This window comes from Pteropus medius, unplaced genomic scaffold (genome assembly GCF_902729225.1).
Source record: "Pteropus medius unplaced genomic scaffold, Ma_sr-lr_union100, whole genome shotgun sequence".
Taxonomy (NCBI): domain Eukaryota; kingdom Metazoa; phylum Chordata; class Mammalia; order Chiroptera; family Pteropodidae; genus Pteropus; species Pteropus medius.
In genome coordinates this window covers 592,153-615,467 of record NW_024347731.1, presented here as the reverse complement: position 1 = coordinate 615,467, position 23,315 = coordinate 592,153, and the positions used below count along the sequence as shown (strand labels likewise).

Sequence of the window (23,315 nt, the reverse complement as noted above, 5' to 3'; positions counted from 1 at the left end):
AAATACACTGCTGAGAGGGGCATCATCATTATTAAGAAATTCATAGTGAGTCTCCTATACAGATCAGAGTTTATGAGAAGAGACACCATAGTAGAATTTGGTTCATTGATAGCAATGGAGATATTGGGGGCTCTGATGCAGTCGAGGCCAGTGGAGGGTACTTAACCACCAGAGAAACCAGGGTTGCAATCAACATTACAAATGGCAAGTTCACACAGATATATAGACAGACAGACAGACAGACAGACAGACAGATAGATAGATAGATAGATAGATAGGAATCTCTCAACGAATAGTATTGGAACAATTCAGTATCCATATGCAAAATAAAGATTCGCAATCTTTACCTTACCTCCCAACATAAACAAAGGCTAACTCAAAATGGATCAAAGACTAAATGCAAAGGCTAAAGTTAAAATTATAAAACTTTTAGAAAGTCACAATCCTCTCAGGGTGCCACCAGCCAGTGACTGGCACAAAGGCCCAGCCATGGCGGACCAACCAAGGACTCCTCCGATGGACAATCCATGCTCCCCAGTATCCATAGGGCTGGCAGAGACTTTGTCAAATCTGCCCCACACTCTGAGAGTTCCCATTGCCCAATCCCATTTTCACCCCTCTGCTTTTAAAAAAGTGCTAAAAATGTTCCCGGTTCTGCATGTAAAAAGCTTAGAAGTTACCAATCCATCTTAGCAGCAAGTAAAAAGCTGAACAGAATGAAAAACAACAACTCTTCAAAAGAGAAAAGAAGACAGAGCAAGCCAACTGGCCCCAAGACTGGAGAGACAGACAGGCAAATACAGAAAGTCACAACTTACCAGAGCAGAGATTTGCAAGCAGGAACCTCCATGGGAACCAGTGCTGGGAAAGGAAAACCTGAACTATAATTGATGAAATGCTAGAGGCTCGGTGTGGGCAATTCTAAGATTTTAAAATTTTAGAGATACCCGGTCATGGAGAGGCACCCCAAATATTGTGAGATTTACCTCCAGGAACTCAACCGGCTCCCTACAGTTCATATCAGAGAAAAATCCCTTTGTGCTTCCAGCAGGAGAGAAGAAAAGGAACCATTCTGAAATACATCAAAGAACTCTGCTCTTCTTAATAGGGCCTGCCCACAGGGAAGCTAGTTAACCAGAGCCATTATTAACCACAGCTGGGATATTATCAGAGCTCACCTGACCTGGGAAAAGCGAAATACCCTACTTCAGCTTTCTCTAGCCTTCCATAAGGGAGAAAGGAAATGTCCAACTCCAGCTCACTTTGCCATTCTGTCTCACCTAAGGGAGAAAGGAAAAAAAAACTGAGAAACACTTGTGAAGTTCACAGTCCAGAGGTATAGGATCACTAAAAAGTTCTATCACCTAGTAATAGAACTACAGAAAGCTTTCCCTCCCACCATACTTCACCACATTACTAAAGACCTATTTACAGCAGTTCCTTTTACCTGGTACATCATGTCTGGCTATCAAGGAAAAATCACAAGGCATATCAAAAGGCAAAAACACAATTTGAAGAGAAGGGGCAAACATTAGAAACAGGCATGGCAGGGATGTTGGAATTACCGGATCATGAATTTAAAACAACTATGATTCATATGCTAAATGCCCTAATCAATAAAGTAGATAGCATAAAAGAACAGATAGGCAATGTAAGCAGAGAGATGGAAATCCTGAAAACCAAAAGGAAATGTTAGAGTTAAAAAACACTGTAACAGAAATGAAGAATGCTTCTGGTGAGTTCCGTAGTAGACTGCACAGAGCTGAGAAAAAAATCTCTCAGCTAGAGAATGTATCAATAGGATCCTTCAAAACCAAAAAGCAAAAACAAAAAAAAATAAAGAAAGAATAAAAAGCAAACAAGCAAACAAAAAACAGAATATCCAAAGACTGTGGGAAAACTCTAAAAGGTACAACATACATGTAATGAGAATACCAGGAGAAGAGAAAAAGAAACAAAAAAATATTTGAGACAATAAGGACTATGAATTTCCCCAAATTCATGTCATACATCAAAACATAGATCCAAGAAGCTCAGAGATTATGAAGCAGGATAAATGCAAAACAAACAAACAAACATACATACTCATAGTGTATCATTTTCAAACTACAGAAAATCAAAAATAATTTTTTAAAAATCCTAAAAGAAACCAGAGGGAAAACAACATTTTTCCTAAGAAAATGAAGATAAGAATCACATCTGACTTCTCCATAGTCCATGCAAGCAAGAAGAGAGTGAAGGGAAGTATTTAAAGGGTTGACAGAAAAAAGTCACGAACCTAAAATTCTATATCCTGCAAAGTTATCCTTCAAAAGTGAAGGAAAATAAAAACTTTTTCAAACAAAAATTGAGCCAATGTATTCCCAGTAGATTTGCCTTCAAGAAATGTTAAAAGTATTTTTTTAGAAAGAAAGAAAAATAACATAGGTCAGAAATTTGGATCTACATAAAGGAAAAATGTCAAAAAGGAATACATGAAGGTAAATAAACTTTTATTTTTCTTACTCTTAATTATCTAACAGATAACAATTTGTTTAAAGTAATAATACTAACAATGTATTTGAATTATGCATGCTTGTGCATGCTTACATATGTATGCTCATACATAAGTGAAATGCGTGACAGCAGTAATACAAGGATAGGAGAGAAGAATTAGGATTATTTTGTTATTATGAAATACTCTCGCTACCCGCGAAGTGGTATAGTGGACTAAGATTAGCTATAAACATATATTGCAAATTCTAAGGCAACCACTTAAAAAAAGTAAAAAGAAAAAAAAAAGTTTAACTGAAAGGAGAGAAAATAAAATCATACAATGCTCAATTAAAACCACAAAAGGCAGAAAAAGAATACAAGGCAAAAACAGAACAAGAGCAACAAACAGAAAAAAATAACAAATGTAGTAAATATTAATCTAACTTTATCAATAATCATCTTACACATAAATAGTCTAAATGCACCAATTGAAAGAGAGTGTCATAGTAGATCAAAAAACATATTGTATGAGTCTAACTATATGACATTCTGAAAAAGGTAAAACTATGGAAACAGTAAAAAGATCAGTGGTTGCTCAAGGGTGTGGAGGAAGGATGAATAAGTAAAGCATAAAGGATTTTTAGAGCAGTGAAAATACTCTGTATGATACCATAATGATGAGTATATGTCAGAACACATTTGTCTAAACCCACAGAATATATGACACCAAGAGTGAACCATAATGTAAACTATCAACTTCGGGTGATTGTAATGTGTCAATGCAGGTTCATCAATTGCAAAAAAATGTATCACCTGGTGGGGGTACTAATCATGGGGGAGGCTATGCATGTTGGGGTAGGGCAAGGAGTATATGGGAAATCTCTGTACCTTCCCCTAAATTTTTCTGTGAACCTAAAATTGCTCTAAAAATGTAAGTTTAATTTTTTTAAAAAAGTGCTAGGAACTCTGCATCTTGCATTTGATTCTTAAAATTACAAAGTAAATTAACACATTAAAGTTGCTGATAACTCTTTCAAAAAATAAATCTGTTTGACTTCGTTTATTTCAGATCTTACTAAAATAATTTGACCATTAACCCCTTTTCCTCCTAACACCCATAACATGCCACACAAGTAATGTTCAATGGAACACACATTAGGAAATACTAATCAAATAGGAGCTTGCAAATACCTGATATGGCCCTTAAGAAAAGAAGCAATTCTCTTAAAATTGTCTGGCAATTATAAATCCATAAAATGAAAGCATTACATGAAAATAAATTAGAAACTTACATAGTTTAGAATATTTGTTGCATCTTTGAAAAAGTTGAGAAAGGTGTTGAGATAAAAAAAACTTTCCCACATTTTACAAGTATTTGCACTGGGATTTTTCAAAAACAGAACAGCTATTTTAGACTTGTTCATATTTTGAACTTGAATTTACTTCTGGGTTGTTCAAATGATGGAAAAATATCTCTCAAGCTAATCTCCTTCTTCTCCATTCCCACTCTGCTCAAGTTACACATCTCAGTCAAAGAAGGTTCTTCACAATTTGGTCCCATGTTACCAACCTAACCTCTGAGTACTTCACCACAGATCTTTTCTCTTAGTTTCTGGTAACCAAACATTCTGAATCTACTCTCTGAGGCCCTGCAGCATGTTTTCTCTATACACGATATACATTATCTATTTAACTTTTTACATGTATGTCTCTTACTGAAGTAGCTTATCAGCCCCTCGATTACTAGGAAAAAAAAAAAAGTCCTTTACATCTTTATTACCTCAGTAACTAAAATGGTGCATATCATGATGACTTTCCTTTCCCTGCATGAATCATCAATCTCAATTTGTTTTTGTGGTTTTTTTAATGACTACCTGCAGTTATACCCTGCACATACCCGTCCTGAGCTAAACTCCACTGATTTTCATTGCCACAAACTGTGTAGGCATAACTTATGATCTTCCTCTGTCTTCCTCATTCATTATTTTCATTCCTCTCTTTCTAGAACTGCAATATTCACAATTCAAATGCTGGCTGGTGAAGCCTCTGACATTAACCATGTGTGAGGACATCTTTTACCTTATATCGACAAGACTCGTACTTCCTCTTCCTGCTCATGCAAAGGTCAGAGAGTCAAAACACAGGCATGAAGCACATACCTGAGTCATTTTTAAGCCACCTACACTTATGATTTAAAAGTCACTCATATTTCTATTTTTTTACAAAAGAGCATTTGCTGATTTTTTAATGCGAGAATTGCTTTGTTAACTATGTGCTCACAGAAGCGAAGTGGACCGAACACTTCAGGATGAACAGAAAAGTTCATTTATAGGTTGCTTCTCCTTTCTCGAATACAATTCATTTTCCAATAGTCTCACCCACTATTGTCTTACTCTATAGCAACTAATTTCTGTAACCATTCTGTTGTCATTGATAAAACATATATATATAGGGTTAAAATGTTTGTAGCAGAAGCCCTGTGTTTAGAGGAGCCATCTGGTGTCCAGTGCTCCAGTTCTAGCCAACCTCTCCCCTTCTCCCAGGAGGTCCCATTTGGCGGCACTAGGACACTAAGTTTACTTGGCACTCACTACTGGGTTAGAAAGGATATATTTTCCACCTGGGAGGAATCAAATCACAACTTCTAGAGGTGAATTTGAACAGTTAGCCTACAAATTTCCAGAAACTACGTGCACAGGAGTTGGCTGTAGGTATATTCTTACTTTTTTTTTCAATCACAATTTGTCTATGCTTATATTCATATCAAAAGTCTACTTGAGATCACTGCTATATGTCTGCTCAGAAACCAGACAATACACAACTTCATTGTCTTTTTTTGAATCCATCTCTCATTCTGGCTGCATATGATGAACCAATATTCTTTACCCTCTCTGGACAGTATAGTGCCTTTGAGATCACAGATGGACACAGACATATGTTCTTCTTGGGTATATCCAAACAAAGCACCATACCCATATGCAATTGCAGGGAACACTATCTTTACATAAAAGAAGTAAATATGATTCAGAATACTAGATAACTGGAGTAACCATATAATTAATCATCCAAACCAGGACACTGCTGAAAGTGAAGGCAACTACTATTAAAAATTAAACCAAGACAACAGATACAAACTAGTAATGTCCCAGCAAACCTGCTCAACCCATTCTATCCAGTACTTATTCTATTTCTGTAGCAAGTTTGCTACAGAAATTGCATGTCACAACTCTGAAGGAGAAGGATCAGAGTACCTAATGCCTCAATCTTTTATTCACACATGCAACAAACACTTATTCAATACCTTCTGTGTGCCAGGCACTTTGCTAGGCACTGAGATGAAAATTCATAAACAAGGAAAATACAGTCCTTGACTTTAAGAAATAGATAGAAAACAGGTGAACAAACGCATAAATAAAATAATTACAAATTGTGATTTTAAATGCTTTAAAGGAAATGAAAAGCTTTGGAAGAGAGAGGAACCTAATTCAAGATAGACTGTTCAGGAAAGAACTCTCTGGAGTGGTGACATTTCAAATGTCACTTGAAAGCTGAGTTAGATTAGCCATCAGAGCGGCTGAGAGATGGAAAGTAGAGGAGTGCTCCAAGCTCAGAGAAACAGCATGTGCCAAGGCCTAAAGAAGGAAAAGTTTGGTTTAAGTGAGAAAATGAAGAAGACTTGTTTGCTTACAGTTTAATGAAGAAAAGAATAAGTATTTAGAGTAACTGGAGAGGTCAGAAGTCTTGCAATACTTATCTAAAGCTCAGGTGAAAGAATCGGAGAATCTTAACTGCCAATATGCACAGCAGTTAATTCTGTAAGCATTGACTCTTCTGTCCCCTCTTAGCAAAAGCCCACCCAAAGAAGTAAATTAAATCTAAGATGGAAAAAGGATACTGAAACAGTAAAAGCCAACTGTGCTCATTTCCTCCTCTATCACTATGGCATAATGAGGATGGTGGAAAAAGGAGTGGACATACTCTTTATAGAAGCAGAATCGGTGCAGAACTACTTTCACCAAATGACAAGCTTCCTCACTGGCTGTCATTATATTTATCTCTGCAAAATTGGATCCTGATGTCTCTTTCCTCTGCATCTTCAAAAAGTCCTGTGATTTATGCCTTGTCCAACTGACTGCAGAGTGGGGAAAAATCCAGGCAACTTACATAGTATCTTTAAGTTTGAATAAGATGTAAAATTAAGATTGCACTATTATTAAAATTGAAAGGGAAGTGGAGTGTACTTCTGCTGAAAGTTTGATGACACATAAACATAAAGTTGTGTGCATACTTCTGAGAATCAGGGGTTTTATCAAGAACAAAAGAAAGCACAAATTTAGGGAAGTAATTAGAGGTCAGAGTAAAGCCATTTTCAAATTAAAAAAAGAGAAACAGTATTAAGCATAAACATGAATTAATTTTAAAAGAAAAGAGATTCCAGCATAATTTGGGGGTCTAGGAAAAACTCTGAGCTTTATTCTAGTGTTTTGGGTTCAGCAAAATACATTTTGCCAAACGTTTTCCCCCTTAATTCGGAAAAGGCATGCATATTTCAAAGGAAATTTAATCCATATGTTTCTGATTCATTTACACTTAATTCATCAAAATGTTGTTTTGTAAGAGTTATTTGGTGTCCAAGAAGTCTTATACGACTCTTCTCTTTGAACCAGAAAGCCCTGCATTGCCAGGACTAAATGGAACTTTATATGCAAAAAAGAGTAGGACCTGGTGTTCCTCTAGGAAGTTTGGCCCATAAACTAGACACTACTCCTAGAGTGATGAGGTCAAGAGTAACAAGCAATGCTAAAAATTAGCAGGGAGCCTTTAGCGAGATAAAGAGAAAACTGCCAAACAACACTCACTCTTCAGTGAAACAAACTCATCATTCTGTTACTGAGAAGTAGTTTTCATTTTCATTTTTTATTATGAAAAACCATTCCAACATTTCAACAAGAAAATGAAGGACTTTGGTCCTTAGCATGGAATGTTATACTTAGTTATTAACCATGAAAAAATATGTTATTTTATAAAACAATAGCAAAAGTGTATTTCCTCTGGTATTTCAAGTATTTTGTTATACAAATTGTGAGCTTCCTCATTTTTTTTCTTGCACTTCTTGTTTTGGATCTTGAGAATGCTTTTTTAGATTGAACTGATGTTTAAGTTTTTCCACTAACCAGTAGGCTTTTTCTCATTGGACGTGTACTTGATTAACATCCAAGACTTCAAATACTGGTTCTTTTGTCTTCTTTTTAAATAAATAAATAAATAAATAAATAAATAAATAAATAAATAAATAAGCAAGCAAGCAAGCAAGCAAGCAAGCAAGCAAGCAACACCTCTACATTTAAAGCCATATTATCCTGTGATGTATTTACTTTGCTTATTAACTTGACTGTGCATATATTATGGCAATAGTTCAAAACATCTTTTCCAATGATCCAAACTTCATGATGCAGTTAACAGTGCTATCCCTTGATAGATATGAGGAGCCCACAGCCTCCTGAATGACAATGAAACACATAGATCTAAAACTACAGATGTCATCAGACATAAAATGACTATAAAGATTTCCTATGACTGAAACCGTGAAATAGTTCAGTGAAAATAACTTCAGTAAAACATTAAGTAGTAATAAAAGTGGTTGCTCATAATAGGTTTTAAATAATCAATTTAACCAAAAAGAAAAAAACAATGATTTGAAAAAGGGCACACTATTGTGTTATTTGATAATGTCGATTATGAACCTTCATATAATGACAACCTGGTAATATAATGTCTTTTAACTCTTTTTCACTCTAAGGTATTTGAGTGTTATATAACAAATAAATCTCAATTTTTTTTGAAAAAACTTTTCCAATTATCTGCACGAAATTTTGATGAGTGAAACCTGAAAACTAACAGCAAAGTTTGTTGAATACATTAATTTATTGAAAGCCTAGTATGCAAACGACATTTTTCAATTCTAAAAGGTTTAGCTATATAGTGCAGACTATTAGCTATATAGTGCAGACTATTAGGAGCTTACAGAATTGTCTTATCTTTTACTAACTACAATCAGAGAAAGAGGCATCTAAAAAAAAAAAAAAAAAAGAACATAGATCCAGTCCAAGCCCTTCCATATAGGAACTATGTTCCACTTAGGCATTATTTTTTAAAATTTCTAAGAGCCATAGAATGGGCAAAATATTATTCTTTTCTCAAAGAGCTAAAGGATTAAACAATATATATCTATTAAAGTAATGTTAGCTATTACAATGAATAAATGCCCAAATATATGACTCCAACATGACAAAAATGTATGTCCCACACACATACAATCCTAACTGGGTATTCCTGATTGTCAGGGGGCTATGTTCCAAGAAGGGATATTGGAATCAAGGCTCTTTTGCATCTCGTAACCCCACCCTTTTCAACACATCACTTGTAAGATTGTTGTGTTGTCTGCATCACGCAAGCAGAAAAGGAAAGAACAGAAGCATCTCACGTGGGAAAGTTTATGGATTAGGCCTAGAAGTGGTACACATCACTGTTATTCCATTAGCAAGAACTAACTCACACGTCCACATCTAATTACAAATGAGGATGGAAATGTACTACTTGGATTGTCAAGAAGAGGAAACAGGATGGGAGAAAATTAGCCAGTCTTTGCCACATGCAAAGTACCTAGAACTCTTCCTGTCATGCAATGAGTACTTAACAAATGTTAGCTCTCACCATTACTCATAAAGTTTCTCTTAAATGAAGACACTTGCTTGGGAAACACATACAAAAACTAAGCTTAATACACTTAATGGCTAGATCTATAAAATAGAGTTCTAAGCAAAAGATTATCTATGCATATTCTTTAATAATACTATGATAAAAAGAATTAAAGTGGTGTTTTGCAGACTTCGAATAGTCAAAGATCCAAGTTTAGTAGATTAGAACAAAATCTTTAAACAGTTGCATTTCAAATACTATTATAGCAAACCGCAAGCTGCTGTCCATATTCCTTTGCTGCATTATCATCCTGTTGCGAAGCACACAGCTTCAGGGATGTACAAGTTAAAACTGTTTTTATTGTATGCATAGCATTCCCATTGTATTATTGTTTTCTATCGTGAAATAAAGCCCATGCAATCTACCAGTATCTTTAAATATTTTTCTTCAAGTAAAGGTCTAAAACTATCCCTGCTTCTCAAGGGCAATGTGAGAAACCTTGTAAAAGATCATTCTTTTCTTGCCAAAGAAGCTACTTTTTAAAAAAACTAAAGTAAAAGTTCACGATTTTTCAGGGTTTGTCTGGTTCTAATGGGAAAGTATTGCCAATCCAAGGGGCAGATTTCGGCAGCTTTAAAAAAGAGTTAATTAAAATCACCCCTCTCTTAACTTGCCTCTTTTTCTCTTTCTTTAGTTGGCCCAATTTGTCCTTTAGTATAATATTAAACAAACGAAAACAAAAGGAAAAATAAAACAAGGTTCTTTCTACGCATATTTCTAAGACCAGGCGTGTATGCTCCAAAACTATGTCTACAAAGCCAAACTTGTTGTGAAAATAAAGCAGCTTTTTAGCTGATTGAAAGCTACTTGAATTTGATGCTTGCTTTACATACCAAAAACAATTCGCATCCTTGACGTTTAAAAAGTAATAGCAAAGCAGACGCTACTAAAATACAGCACTCGGTTATACAAACAAGGCTTATGAGGGGCTTCAGAAATATACCAAAGAAAGCAAGCTACCTCTAAATCCTCTCAGGCAAGTTATTTCTCTCAATAGCTTGTTAACCTTGAAAAACAAAGCTTTCCTGGATGTCCCCAACAACCTTGGCTTTCTGATCATGTGATCAGAGAAAGAAATACACTCTGGCTTTCATTAGTTTGAGGACATCTGCAAGTAGAGCTTACAAACAAAACAATCTCAGTTGCTGATCTTGTTCTCTCATCTGGACCAAACAGTGTTAGTGTCAACAATTGCAGTAAACAGCATGGCTAGGGCTAACGTAAACATTTCAGAAATCATAAGCTTACTATCGTTGTTCAGAAGTTGGACCAAGCTATGACTAAACTCTTCTGCACTCTAGACCGCAGGCTAGAGACTGACTTTGATATATTTCCAGAAAGAAAGTATATCCAAACCTGCTCACAGGGAGGAAAGTAAACGTTCCTGGCATTGGAAATAGTTGTGGCAATAGGTACCTTTGGTGGGTAGATAAATGTAGAATGTGACACGAAGGGATGCACTGCCCTGCCTGTAGTGGTGGGAGGTATTCTGTGAGTCCCATTGTTATTAAAGTCATAAAACTAGATACTGTTTATTTCTGCAGTGGCAGTTCTTCGGCTCTAGCTCCTCCTCTGGCCATGTTTTTTAAAATAGCTCCATGCCATTCCTATTATGCACAGGCTTTCTTTAGACCCAGGACAAGACAACGGAAAAACAAACCTAAACAAAAACAAACAGCAACTAAACGCTTTGAGCTTACTTTATAAACATTTCAGCCACAAGGTAGGTAATTACTTTCAAATAAAGGATTAATTTGCTGGCTCACTGTGCTCAAGTGAGAATTTCGATGTTATTTTTAGGATCATAATATTCTTTTTAGGCTTTTTTGTCATCTCTAGTTCAATGCAGCCAAAGATCCTTTTGAAAATTATGTTTATTTCCAGGGCTAATTTCATAATAAGAATAGAGTAAATTAAATAGTACCCAGTCTATCACATCTTCAATGGTGTACTTACCATCACTGTACTGAATCAAAATGATTAGGCCCTAACCCCTCCTATTTACAGATTTTCTAAGTTAGAAGAATAGGAATGTGCTCACTCGCGCTCGCTCGCTCTCTCTCTCTCTCTCTCTCTCTCTCTCTCTTTCTCTATTTATTTCATTTTATTTTTTTTTTTACAATTACATTTGGGCAGCACTTTACAATTGCAAAATTACTTTCTCATTTGTTCTGTCATTATTGCCCAAAGCACCCTTGAGAGGTAGATCAGGAAGATAAGGAAACAGAAGGTAGTAAGGGCCAGAGCTAGGATATGAACCTAGGTCGTCAGATGCTAATACCCATATTCTTTCCACTACACTGTGCTATGTCTACACAAATGTAAGAGTTGAATTATAATCCCTGCTTTATATCTGATCCATGTAGCCTTTTCCTGATATATAGTGGCTCAGGGAAGAGGAGTGGCCAGAGCACGCCAAGAAAATGCATAAAAAGACTGCTAATTTAGGTCCTTCACAGAATGGCCTTTCCTAGAAATCTATAATAATGTCCAAATAGCAATCTTCGGCATCTATTATGTGTACTGTACATTATTTCCTCAAAACCCCTTTATAATCCTAAAAGGTCAGTAATGATTGTGTTCTTCACATATTCACAAAGCAGAATCTGAAAAAAAAACTAAGTCATTTGCTTGAGATCACCTTGCTAGTTAATGACAGAGATGGGATATGAACTTGACTGTTTCTGAGTCAAAAGGCCACATTTTTGGCACCAGACCACACTGCCATAGCTCACAGTCAGCCAAAGACTGCAAAGTTTGCACTTAAAACTAGCTAAGTAAATAAGGAACTATCAGAATTTCTTACACTTCTTCAGTATCTTTTTCAGTTCATTACCTCATTCTAGATCTTTTTGTCTCTCAGCACTTAGATCTTTAATGAAGTTTCAAGATAGATTTATTTTGTCTTCAGTCTTACAAAAGCTATATTCAACTAATAATCTGCGTAGCCAGTTCTTCGTCTTGACTATTTTATTCTCCTCTTCCTAGGTCTGAAAAGTCAATTGAGAAGTACTTATTAAGTGGGCCATGCTTTGAGCTACACATTGCAAAATATGTTTAAAAATAAAAGATATTAAATCACCTTCAAGGAGCTTATAGTCCAGCTAGAAATACATGATTTCAAATGCTAGCAGAAAACATTTATATGCTCAACCCAAAAGCACTTAAAAAATGTTAAATGCTCAAACAAGAGAAAGATGTAGTGTCAGGAACCTCTGAAGTCATAGCTAAGTAATAATAATAACATTGTAATAGCTGTCATAAAGTTAGTAACTGCTATTGTGCTAAAATAAAGCATCTTTGGGTTTTCGCTAATTTCGAAATTTGTGCCACCATCCATGTAGAATTCAGATAAATTAGTGAATGATTTCCACTCAGAATTCTCTTTCATCTCTCTTCAGTTAATCCAAATTCTTGCAACCCAGTTTCTGCACTTTATAAAAAGCCTTCATTTTTCTCCAGTCATCAATCTCATTTCCTCCACATCTAAACAATACATTTTGTCTATCCCATATTTGGGCCTAGATATCTTGATTGCAAGTGACAGAAGCAACTCAAACTAGCTTAGGCTAAAAAAAGGGGGGCATTTATTGGTTTATATTTACAAAAAAAAAAAATCTGTAAATTTATCATAACTTACAATCCTGGACCAAGAAGCAAACTTTCTTTTAATGGAAATATTTATCTATGTCAGTATACATTTTTGTTCACGAAGAATAAAACAAAGCTTGTTTTTAATTTTATCAAAAATTTTTCAACCTAGACAATGCAGTTGAATATATAGAGAAAATAAATGACTATGTTTTTTTTTGAAAGGAGAATCTACCTTTGCCAATAATCCAAATGACCTAACTGAAGTAATATCCTCTACATCCTGTAGCTGCCATGGTTCTCAGACTTGGTCCCTTAGGATCATCTAGGGATCTTTGAAAAAGAAATCAATGTTATCCTCCTCCCCGCCTCAAAATCAGACCAATTCAATCAGAAGTCCAAGAATCAGGGCCTATATAACAAATAGTATTTCTTGAATGTTCACCATGTGAATCTAATGTGCAACGAGGGTTGAAAACTCATCTTCTGTCTAGATTATCTGACCTACATTATCTCATTTATCCAGTCAAGGAGTTTGTAGTACCCTTCAGTTGATGGCAAAGCGATGGAAAGCTAATTTGGGCTACCAGAAAAGGGCAAAACAAAAAGAAATAATTAAAAGAAGAATTCAGACATACTTATTTTCTGTCCAAATGTGGCAGTCATTCTGGCCATGGTACCCAACAACAATTCACAATTTCATTACAAAAATCTCTTCCCAACCATACAATTCCTAGAATCTTGATATGTATCCTCCATTTTTTTTAAAGTTATTTTGTGCCCATGAAATTAGTCAGGGAATCATTTACCATTATCCATATAGGTTTTACAGAAAATATGAATTGGAGGTTTTAGACTGTTGCCTCTAGATAGAAAAAGGTAGAATCGAATGTATGACATTCTGCCTTCAAACACCACAGGCGGTTTCTAGGTTGTCCCATGTTTTGTTCTCAATCAAAAGGCCAATGACTTGAGGTTGTTATAGGACAGTTATTTTAAAGGGCTTGTTAGTGAGCTGTGTGAAATGACAAGAGCTATAAAGTTGACCATAAATGTCGCTCATAATTAAAGACAATGTGTGCATGGTGGTTCATTTAAGAAAACATAGGACTGCATTAAAAGAGAACAGCAGCTTAGCTACTGTTTTATTCTTAGGTTATTGGCAACAAAAAACATTAGAGCATTTTGTGAAGGGAGTCATTTACATTGACTGCATTGGAGGGAAAAGCCTTAAATGGTGGCAACCAATTGCTTAAGGGTTTTATTTTCTGCCTACCAAAAGCGATCGGATGGCTGCCACTCTGCCTTTTCTTTACTTCCCTTGACTCCATAGCCATTGCTGACCCATGAAGGAAACCTATGTTTTCAGAATCAATGACTTGCTCTCGGTGGCCCAATTGGCAAAAAATAAAAATAAACAAACACAAAAACCTCTTATTTTGCAATATTAGCAAAGAAAACACTGACCTTCCACCTCCTACCTAATCTACCCCCAATTGCTTCTTTGACACCATGCCTAGGAAAATGAAAAGGGGTTTCCAAAAGAGGGAAATAAACATCTGCTTGGACTCTAGATTCTCCTCCAAAGCAGAAACCAAGCTATAAAGGTTACATGTTTCAACGAGCCACGCAAGACGAAGGAGAAAGTTCAACTGCTTATCCCACTTGACCTTGGCTTTAACACAGGATCACATTGATCCTGATGGAGAGATTAAAACGCCAAGTCCAGAACTGCTCACCAAGCAAATTCACAAGGGGAGTTCTAAGAGTTCTTTGGCACTCTTGCTTCATATGGAATTAGCAGGGACGATCCCAGGCCACAAATGTAGCAATATTTAACTCAGTGTGCAAAATTTCAAAGATAAAGTCTGAGATTGGAAGCCGTACTGAACTTTTCAAACACTGCTTTCCTGGTAGGTTTTGTCAAGAAAATACAAGGCATGTAGGAGAGCTGTTGAAAGACTTCTTTATAGAGGGAAAAAAATGGAGGCCTTAGGGCCTTGAGAGGTATAGGATAAGGGTGGGGGGTAACAAGCCCCAAACCAATTTCTTTTTCATATCTCTACTCTAAATTACAAGTTCATGCTACCTTCAGTGAGACTCACTTTCATAGTACAGCAAACAGCACATAAATGGTCATGTCTTTTCTCAGGAAACACTAATGCAGTTTTCAACAATAAATCAGAACTATAAACTTCAAACCTAAAATTTTGAAAATATCAGAGAAAAATTAACAACAAAATAGAAATTAACACCATCTGTGCTGGTCCACATCTCTTAAATTGCTCTAAAAGAAACACCCTGGGCCATTGGTCTAGAAAACTGGGTTCTAGCCACACTTCAACCACCACTGAATTGCACCTCAGCCAAACTACTTATATTCTTTGGTCTTCAATTTCTTCACTAGTAAAATAAAAGAGTTGGAGTAGAGGAATTCTAGAATGAAACTATTTATAGATGTTATGGAAATTGTACAAAGCTGCTCATGAATACCATGACTCTATTTTCAACTTGTTTTTTTCTGACTAGTCCACCTCATAGTGGTTTCTCCCTCTTCTCTATTCAAGCTATTCATTAACTTCCCCGCTGATCTAAGTCTTAACTTAGCTCACAGTTATTCAATTGCTCTAATGTCTTCTCTCTATGAGATGGTAAATTCCCCTAAGATACAAAACAACTTGGTTTTAATTGCATCTCCTACTGAAATTAAGAGTGTGATGCACATGTTAGATGTTTGTATATATTTTTTGGATAAATGTATGAATGAATAAATGTTTGGCACTTAGTAAGTGTTGGGTTAATTGACCGGTTATTGTTAGGTATGGATCACAACAATACACTAAGAGAAACACTGATTTCTAGACAGCGCGATCTAGTCGTTAGACCAAAAATTTGACTAGACTATATTTGTTAGACAGTAAGGAAAGTATTCATATTTCCACTTTAAAATCCCTAAGTAATCCCTGTTTTGACGGTATCACAACAATTATATATTTTATCTGAAAATCTTAAAGTATATAATAAAATCAACAAATCAACTAACATAAAAAGTATTTGTTAGAATATTTTTTCATAAAAACAAAAAATTCTACATCTTCCTACTCCTTATTCATGTATTTATTTTCTAGTGTTTCTTGTGTTTTTGCTCTTTTTTAATTTTGTTAATTAATATACTAATTTAGAAAGGTATATGCACCCCTACGTTCATTGCAGCATTATTTACAATAGCCAAGATACTGAAGCAACTTTGGTATCCATCAACAGAATAAATGAATGAAGAAGATGTGGTATAGATATAGATGATATAGATAGATGATAATATTGATAGATATAGATAGATGATAGATGATAGAGATAGGTAGATATATAGATAGATAGAGATGATAGAGATAGAGATAGATAGAGATAATAGAAATATAGACACACACAATAGAACATTATAGAGCAATAAAAAAATGAAATTTTGCTATTTGCAACAACATTGATGGACCTAAACGGTGCTATGCTAAGTGAAATAAGTCAGACAGAGAAAAACAAATACCATATGGTTTCACTTATAGATGGAATCTAAAAAAAAAAAAAAAAAAAGTGAACAAACAAAACAAAACAGAAAGAGACTCAGACACCAAAGGGATGGTTAACAGAGCAAGGATAGCTAAAAACGGCGAAGGAGAATATAGTCAATAATATTGTGATAAGTTTGCATGGTAACAGATGATTACTAGAATTAGTGGGGTGATCACGTTGTAAGTTGTAAAAATGTCAGACCACTATATTGTACACCTGAAACTCATATAACTAATATTATATACCAACTATACTTTAAAAAATAAAAATAAAATAAATGCCCAATTCTGTTAATTGTACCACAATTTAAAATGATTTAAACTATTACACTTTTCCCATTTCTACAAAAACTTAATTCAGCACAGCTAGCATAATGCCATTGGCCATCTTTGTCAAAAATATCTGTTTTCACTCATTACCTACCACATATATACTGAAGAAAAACTCGTAAGGGTACTGGATGCAAGAATTAATGCATTTATGGATTTTTACCAATATTACTATTCCTGTGACCAGACATTTTTGGTATTTATTATACCATAAAAGTATTTATGTCATAAGATTATAATGGAGAAAGAATTAACAACTATAGGCGAAAGGAGAAAATTTATGAGTCATAACATCAATAACAAGAGCTCTCTCCTAATAGCATACGAAAAGTTTTCTTACTTGCTAATTAGACTCAACCATCTCATCTCTCTTCTCTTTACTTCGCCAACATCAATTTTATCCTATGCACAACCTCAATAGTTTTTCCTATACTAATCGCCAAGGAGATATGGTGCACATTTTTATCTCCTGAATTTTGGTTTTCCAGTGATATTTGAAAGGAAAGCACATAGAGAAAAATCACAGCCAGATGGACAGAATTGTTTCCTAAGAGAAGTCACAAGACAATGAAAGACCACAATTTAGGTAAGCAATAAATATGACAGCCTTGCTCTATGAGATAGATGGTCAGTGGCTGAGATTTAAAGAAATAAACATTTTCTCCACATGTGGTTTTCAGTTCCCCATTAAAATTTACTATTGCAAACTCTTATTTTGGCCAAAATACATTTCAAAATATTTGTTCAACTCATCTAGTCACAACAAAATCATTAGGAAGCTCTAAACCAATCGAGTTCATTATAAATTGATTGAAATCACACACACACGCACACACACGCACACACACAGACACCAGTGGTCACACTGTTTTTAAGAATCCTTTTTGTCACTACGGCTTTGTTTTGGAAAGATTGTCTCTTTTCCCGTATCCCTTCCTTAAAAGGACAATTTTAATTCCAAATGTCCCAGATAAATATGAACACTGATAAAGGCAGTCAAACAGAAATCAAAGCCAACAAGAACGTCCTCTTCACATCCTATAATGATTAAGTTCAGCCTGAACTATCACAGCATATGGTGTTTGCCTGCTGAGGCTCCCAGTACTCAAGTTGTAATTCTGAACTCTAGGCAGACCAACAGGAAGAAGTGGCCTGGAGAGGCAAGTCACACCTGTGATGTAATTTCTGGTCTTGACTATGAGAAATGTCAACTAGAGTAACTCAGATTCGCTGAAACCACAGAACCGTTAGGCATATTTATCAGATTGGCTCAAGTTTGATATGACAGAAACAGCATGTTCCGCTATTCAATGAACTCATTGGTGTAAATATCACTCCAGCAGCCCATGAACCTCAGTGGAGATCTGTTTATTTTGCATGTTCCAGAAGGAGGAGATTTTTCTGACATTTCTGCTCTGAGAAAAAACTTAAGCACTAAATTAATCTGACACATAAAGGAAAGAAAGTAGTTGTGTGAAAATAAAAATACACCTCTAAAAAATCAATTTTTAAAATATTTTTAGTGACCATCAAAAAGAATCCTTTGCATGAAATTATATTTTGTCACTTTCCTAAAGAATATATAGCTAACTCATTTTTCACTTAGAAGATGCAGCTCAGGAATAATTTTAAGCAACAACATGATGATTCAGAATAATTAAACCTCATGCAGACTAAAAGGTTCTCAGAAAACAAAAATTACTTCCAAAGAATAGCTCTTTATTTTTCAAATGAAATTGTGTTCCTCTAAAACTAAGTGAAATCCCTTAGCAAAAATCAAGTAGACAGCTGAGAGAAATGAACACTCTTAAACACTGGGACTGGGAGTATAAAACAGTTTTTTGGAGGGCAATTTGGCAATAACTACTAAAAGCCTTAAACATGTTTAAAATATTTACAGTTATTTCACTTCTATGAATTTTTCCTAATGAGTAAACTGAGATGCAGATAGAGTAATATACAGTAGTTCTCATTCTGGAGTTAATACTGGAAATAACCTCGATGTCCAAAAATAAGAAATTTGTTAAATAAATATGCTATATCCAAAGTAATAGAATACTATTTATTAGTTTTAAATGATGTAATAAGAAAACATTTAACAGTGTTAGAAAATAAAATAAATGAAAAATAAAAATAAAAATAAAACAGTATAATAATATCAAAATTTTTAATTTATGTAAATGTATAGGAAAAAGACAGCATATATCCTGCAGACCAATGTTGTCCAGTAGGAATATGATGCAAGCCACATATGTGATTTTTAATTTTCTAATATTCACTTTAAAAAGGTAAAAAATAGAGGTGAAATAAATTTTAATAATATGCTTTATTTAACTCAATATATCCAAAATATAATTTCAATATGTAATCAATATTTAAAAATTATTAATGGGATATTTTGAGTTTTTTCACACTGAGTCTTTGAAATTTGGTGTGTATTTTACATTTGCAGCACATCTAATTCAGACTAGACACCTTTCAAGTGCTCAATAGCCACAGGTAACTAATAGCTATCTTATTGGGCAGTACACCTCAAGAATAGAGTATATGGGTGATTTCTGTTTTCATCTTTACACTTTTCTATACGTTCTACTTTTATAATAAGAAAAAAATAAGTATTTTTAAATAACTAAATAGAGGCAGTGGGACAGAGAAACAAATATACATATTAGTTTCAGAGTTAGAGACCCAGATACAGAGGATCCTGATTATGTTACTTTGCAGGTGCACTGCAAGTCCTCATTTGTAAAATTGAAATAATAATATCCACTTCATCATAACATCCAGAGCAATGAGGTAGCATACTTGAGAAAACATAGGTAGCAAGCAGCAGAAGGCATGGAAAATAGTGATTACTTTAAAAAAGTTCATGTTTCTTTAATCTGAAATTTTCCTACTTAAAAAAAAAATCCTACACCTGGAGAATGTCCCTGGAAACAATGGTAAAGTTTAGATCTGCCATGAAGTTCCTGAAGGAGGGAGTTGTGCTTCATTTTATTTTTCAGAAATGGATCTACATAGTTCTACATAGCGCCTGGCACATTTGTTATATAAATTGATAAATGAATGAATAAATTAATGACATTTGCACAGGCTGTTCTTTTTAAAACATACTCACCTAAATAACTACTTCATATGTTCTTCCCTCTTTCAGTATTAATAATCTGAAGTCATTCGAAATACCAAAATAAAAAGTTTCTGTTTACTTAAGATTGCCTTAATCCTCATTCATTCCTATGCTGGCTCTTGCCACCTTTCACCAACCTCCTCTAAAGATTAACAGATTAACAATTTGACCTTCTTTCCTGGAGCTTCCACAGTACTTTGTGTTCATCTCTATTTTAGCATTTATTATTTTCTACATGAATTATTCCTGTGCATAGCTGACTCCCTCAAAGGACTGAGCTTCTTGAATGAAGGCATTGTGTCTATTGTGCAGCCCTTAGAACAGAGTAGTGCTCAATAAATAACTATTCAATGCATGAAGGAATGAAAGAATAGCACCACTAAATTGTAAGCTCTTCAAAGTTTATATCTCTGTTTCATTCATTTTGTACATCTTACTATGCCTCTTATATTTGTGTTTAGGTATGCACAGAGAAGACAGTTCCAAGTATTAATTTTCTTCCTACCTGCTACCAACAATGCCCTGCCCACCCCACCCCCCCACCCCCCCACCTAACTTCATCCTCTCACCTTTGGTCCTCTCCTCCATAAAACTTTAGGAAAGACAGGTCACCTTTAGTGGAAAAATAACAAAAGACTATGCACTCTAAAAATTATTAGGTACAGAATTGTAAGTTGAGCTATTCTGTTCTTAGGGAAACCCTAGGGAGGAGACAGAAAGTGATGGAGAGTCCACGTAAACTGGGATAACAGCACTCCAATGTTTGGAGATGGGGAAGGCGGCTCAGTGAAGGACATAGCTCTTCAATTAACATGGTGGTCTCCTTTGAATAACTAACTCAACAGAACACTTATAAGTCCTGTAAGTCCCTTGTATTGATAGTGAAAGACTTGCCTTCCATAAGGGATAATGGTGACATCAAAGGAAATTTTACCCCTGGTCAAAGTGGAATTAAGTGAACCAAAGTGGAATTAAGTTTAAAGCTGTCAATGTATGCTTATTACATATAGTCTGAATTCAAAAACGAACAAGTAAAGAATGAGTAGTTTTCATCACTTTTGAACAGTTTTAAAGTTGCCAACTATATCATACAGTACTAAGTAAGTGGTACAAATTCTTGGCTAATACATATGCAAATTTAAGTTCCATAAATACGTTAGTATTAGCCTTTGCTGATTTCTACAAACATATTTTTCTTACATTTGAGTCCAGCTTCACATTACTAAATTTATGCTTGACTGGGCTTTCAAATTCTATGCTTATTTAGATTTATTGAGGGAGGAGTGATTGATGGGTTGGTTAGAATTTTAGAACTCAGCTGCAAAGAGTGAAGTTACATTTCTGTTCATAGCATATTATCCTTCAGTTCACTGCATATTATCCTTATCAGCCATAGAAGGCTGTTCTCTTGTTTATTTTCTCCCTTCTTATTCATTTTCACTTTTATTCCCTTCCTTTCCACATACATCAATTCTAATATGTTTAAAATATGTCCTTAAATATTCATGTATGCTAGTAATATATTTAGTGTTATTTATATATTTCTTCTTTTATTTATGTGAATGCTATGTTATAGATATGATTCTCTTTCAAACTTTTTCAACACTGTCTTTATAGTATCTATCCACAGTGATTCTAACAGCCATGCAGTATTTCACTGTGGCATTGGCAATATTTTATTTATTCATTTCAGCAATGATAAATATCTATTTTGACAATTTCTAAGTGCTTACAAACCATGTCAAAAATAAATATACTGAGACACATCCTCTCTATAGGGTTACATACTTAGGAGTGGCCTTGCTGATTCGAAAGGTCAAAGAAGATTTAAATAAAACTGACAGGTATCTGCAAAACTTCTATACCTATTAATACTCTCTATAGCACTCTATAAGAATTCCCACTTTCTTACATCTTCGTAACTACTTCCTATTATCCACCTTTTTAAACTTAGCCTTTTATGTGCCTTGGTGAAAACACTTGTGGTTCCACCTTCATAATGTAAAGAGCCTGGAAGTTGTCAGCTTCATCTTTACAATAAGAAAAAAGGATGAAAAATCTGAAAATCGATGACTTTTCTTAGACTTATGAGAGAACTGAGGTTGTAAGGCAAATTGCCACCTCGAAACCTGGAAAGAGAGGATAATTCAGAGAGTCACAGTCCATATCTACTAATTTGGAGCAGAAGCCACTGTAACCATAAACTAGTAGGGACACTGAAATGATTATTTTGAAAAACTGCTGGAGACTGAGTGTGAACTAGCATAAGAATAGAAACTCCTGGAAACCATAGTCGTAGGAAGTCCTCCAACTCCACATATTCATGGGCTTTACCTCCTGGTTCTCATAGTGAAGATCCAAGAAAAATCCCCTCATGGCTTTGATAAAGGAGGGAGAAAGTAACCACCATGAAATCTGTCCAGAGCACTCTCCAAGACAAAGGTCTACTCTCCAGGGGAAAATCCTTTAAAAGACTTTACTGGAAACTCGTCCCTCCTGAGGGAGGAAATTTCCCATACTACATCCCCCTCTCTCTAGTTTCCCATTTCATCTATGGCTGGAAAAAAATACGAAGTGTTTTTTTTACAAAGTAGGAAATAAGGGTCACAGCCCAGGGACACAACCTGCTAAAAAACTGAGACTTAATTATGGTAGTATAGAACATTTCTCTTTCTCCATACATCACCACCACTCCTACAGGACTCCAGTATAACAGTAAATTATAGCTGAAAGAGCTACAAGATGCATTCTATGTAAGGAGTTCTTAGGGAAGACCAAAGACAACAGAAGATACAAAATAAGGACACTGGAGGAATTTGAAGCCTCTGGTACCTAAAGCTATAGCAAATATTAACTATAGCCCAACATAAAACCTCATGTTAAGGCCTATTTACCTCAGTTTCTGTTACCCAATACATCATGCCCATCTTTCAACAACAATTATAAGGCATGATAAAAGGAAAGAAAATACAGTCTAAAGAGACAAAGCAAGCATCAGAACCAAACTCAGATATGACACAGATTGTGTAATTATCATGCAGGGAATTTAAAATAACTGTTATGTGTTATGTTATGTTATGTTTTATATTGTTGTGTTATGTGTTATGTTATGTTTTGCTATGTTATGTTATGTTGTTTTGTGCCCTAATGGGGAAAAGAAAACAACATGCAAGAACAAATGCATAAAGTAAGAGATAAGTTTCTATCTCTATAGAAACTCTAATAAAGAACCAAAGGAAATACTAGAAATAAAAAACACTACTAGAAAAATTAAAAATGTCTTTGATGGGCTCATCAGTAGAATGCTTATGGTCAAGAAAGAATTAGTGAGCTTGCAGGTAGGTAAATAGAAACTTTCCAAACAAAAATATAAAGAGAATAATTTTAAAACATCTAATAGCTATGGAACTCTTTCAAGAAATACAAACTTTGCCTTACCGATGGGTATAAAGTGATATTTCAATGTT

General features: G+C 34.8%; 1 long non-coding RNA gene across 1 annotated transcript in view; it reads right to left on the bottom strand.

Moving 5' to 3' along the window:
- Positions 1–1,122: 1,122 nt before the first annotated feature.
- LOC120614278 (uncharacterized) overlaps positions 1,123–23,315 on the bottom strand; it is a 111,671-nt gene continuing 89,478 nt past the window's right edge. The window contains exon 3 of the long non-coding RNA XR_005655925.1: positions 1,123–1,280. This is a non-coding gene — a long non-coding RNA (uncharacterized LOC120614278). The remainder of the gene's footprint in view (positions 1,281–23,315) is intronic.